Here is a 2,500-nt window from a genome sequence, read left to right as displayed (position 1 = left end):
ATATATATATATATAAATATATATATATATATGTATAAATATAAATATGTATATATATGTATATATATATATATATATATATATATATATATATATATATATACATATACATACACACACACACACACATACATATATATGTGTGTGTATCACTAAGTATTTTTTAGCTTAAATCTTTCACAAATGCGATGCAAAGCATAAAACTAACATCATTGTCAATTTCCCCACCTCGTTCTCTCATTAACTGATAATGGATTTCAATTTCTTGAGATAAACTAAACTTGTTCTTGAATAAACCGGCCAGATTATCAATATGGAAAATCCAATCACTTGAGATTTAATTCATTATGATTAATTAATATTCTTTATACAACACCAGGCATGATTCTTAACGAGTCAGATTAACTTGAGATTTCCAAAGCATGCATCTTGAAGTTTTGTTATCATTATTATAATTTTACGGTCATCATTTGTTTTCTTATCATCATCACTGATACCTTATATATTACAGAACTGAAAGTTCTTTTTTTTATAGAAATATTTACCAAAATATGTACCGTACGATTACCGTACTATTTCTCCATTTTGGGAGGGTGAGGTAACATACAGAATAAATAGGAGCTCCATAGGTAGTCCTACAGCATCCTAAAGTTCTCTGTTTTCTTCTCTTTCCAGACAAACGCGCCTGAGTCAACATCCTCACCTCCTCCTCGCTCCCTCGCCCTCCTCCGCGCCCCCTGGTCTTCGGCCGTGTGTGTGTGTGCCGTCTCTGCGCTGATCCCACGTCATCATACGGATCCCATCGGATCATTGTTCTTGATAAGCTTGAGGAGTTACTCTCGTTTTTTTTCTAGATCTTGATCCCTGTTTCTCTTCTCTCTTCTCTCTCTCTCTCTCTCTCTCGCTCTCTCTCTCTCTCTCTCTCTCTCTCTCTCTCTCTCTCTCTCTCTCTCTCTCTCTCTCTCTCTCTCTCTCTCTCTCTCTCTCTCTCTCTCTCTCTCTCTCTTTCTCTTTCCGTCTTGGACTATATTTGTCCTACCATTAGAAGTCTCTGGATCTCGCTCCACCATCCCACTTTCGTATCAGAATGAACACTTGACATTCCTCACACTCTCAAAAGCGAGGAGTTGTCACCGCCTCGGCCACAAGGACTCTCGCGTTCTTTACGGCGTCCCTGACTGACACTCAAGTCAAGCCGTGTCTCGGAGCAGAGGATGTTGCGGGCCTGACGGCGGGAGGGTTAATGAGGACGCGGGAAAGGAAGCGAAGGAGTTCCCAATAACGCGGCAGCACCCCCGCGTCGGATCGTCTTCTTGGACACGTCAGTGGATTTCGGAATATTAGGAAAGTGACTCTTAGTGACCGATGTTAGTTATGATGATAAGAATTCGGTTGTGAGACAAGTGCTATGGGCTGGAAGGAAGCTTAGCGATGATCAAGAGGAATCCCCAAGTGAAGTGTACCTCCCTGGGCCCTGGACCATGGTGGAAGTCAGTCAAGACGCCAGTGAATACGAGCAACTACAAGCGCACTGCTTTGGTCAAGTCTGTCGTCACCTGTGCTACACCAATACCCTCGGCGACGCCATTTATCTGACTACGAACAGCCATCGTAGATTAGACAGGGTACAGTGTAATCGTTTTCTCTAAGCTCCCATAGTTCCTCGGCTTCCAGAAATCGATTTCATAGTTCTGGCCACGTGCTCCCTTCCATTCAAGGCTCAAAACTGTCTGCCACAGTACACGAGGGGCAGCGTCGTAGATACCTTTCTAGCTTTTCATTTCTGAGAGCATCATTATCAAGTGCACAGCTTGTGGTCAGAACTGCTGGAAACTAGCCAGTTTATTACACACAGGGTGACGCCGCATGAGTACAGAGGGCGCATCTTGAACCACATAATCTACCACATGCTGCGTGAGTCAGAAGCCAAGAGATAAGTGTAGAGACGACGTGATTTATTGCTTTGCTTTACATGTCATGTATTTCTGACTGTACACCCATACCCGCAGGTCTGTTTAGTGGACTTGAAGAAGAAAAAACATCGCCTTCAACGGAATCAGACGTTACTGTGAATGACTCTATACCCACGCTTATAAGTCGCAACTCAATGTGTAGAGTATGATCGCCCAACATGAAAGTGGACGAACGTATTTGCTATCTTGGCTGTGAAACGATCCTTACTATCAAATATTTTTGAAACTTAAAAATCACAAATGAGTATTTTTCATAGTATTGTTGTGCCAATTATAGATATATATATATATATGTATGTATGTAAAGATATAACAAATTAGTTTATTATATTTGATATAAGTGGGAAAAAATCATATATATATATATAAACACACATATAGAGTTATCTGTCTAATTCCTATTTTCCTAGAAACAAGCGCCTGTGAACAGCCACAACAAACACATTTTAATAATCACACTAACTCTTAGCATTGTATATATCAATTAAGTAGGATCTGATAAAGCCTTAATTAAGACACGTTCAAGA

General features: G+C 40.3%; 1 protein-coding gene across 1 annotated transcript in view; it reads left to right on the top strand.

Moving 5' to 3' along the window:
• Positions 1-680: 680 nt before the first annotated feature.
• The window catches only part of tws (protein phosphatase 2 regulatory subunit tws), a 46,955-nt gene continuing 45,135 nt past the window's right edge, over positions 681-2,500 (top strand). The window contains exon 1 of the mRNA XM_043022604.2: positions 681-2,500. This exon is cut by the window's right edge and continues 1,140 nt beyond it. The gene's annotated coding sequence lies outside the window, so the exon portion shown is untranslated.

This window comes from Penaeus japonicus, unplaced genomic scaffold, assembly GCF_977035675.1.
Source record: "Penaeus japonicus unplaced genomic scaffold, GWHDUDI00000001_assembly GWHDUDI00000016, whole genome shotgun sequence".
Lineage (NCBI taxonomy): Eukaryota > Metazoa > Arthropoda > Malacostraca > Decapoda > Penaeidae > Penaeus > Penaeus japonicus.
This window is presented reverse-complemented; position numbering and strand designations above follow the sequence as displayed.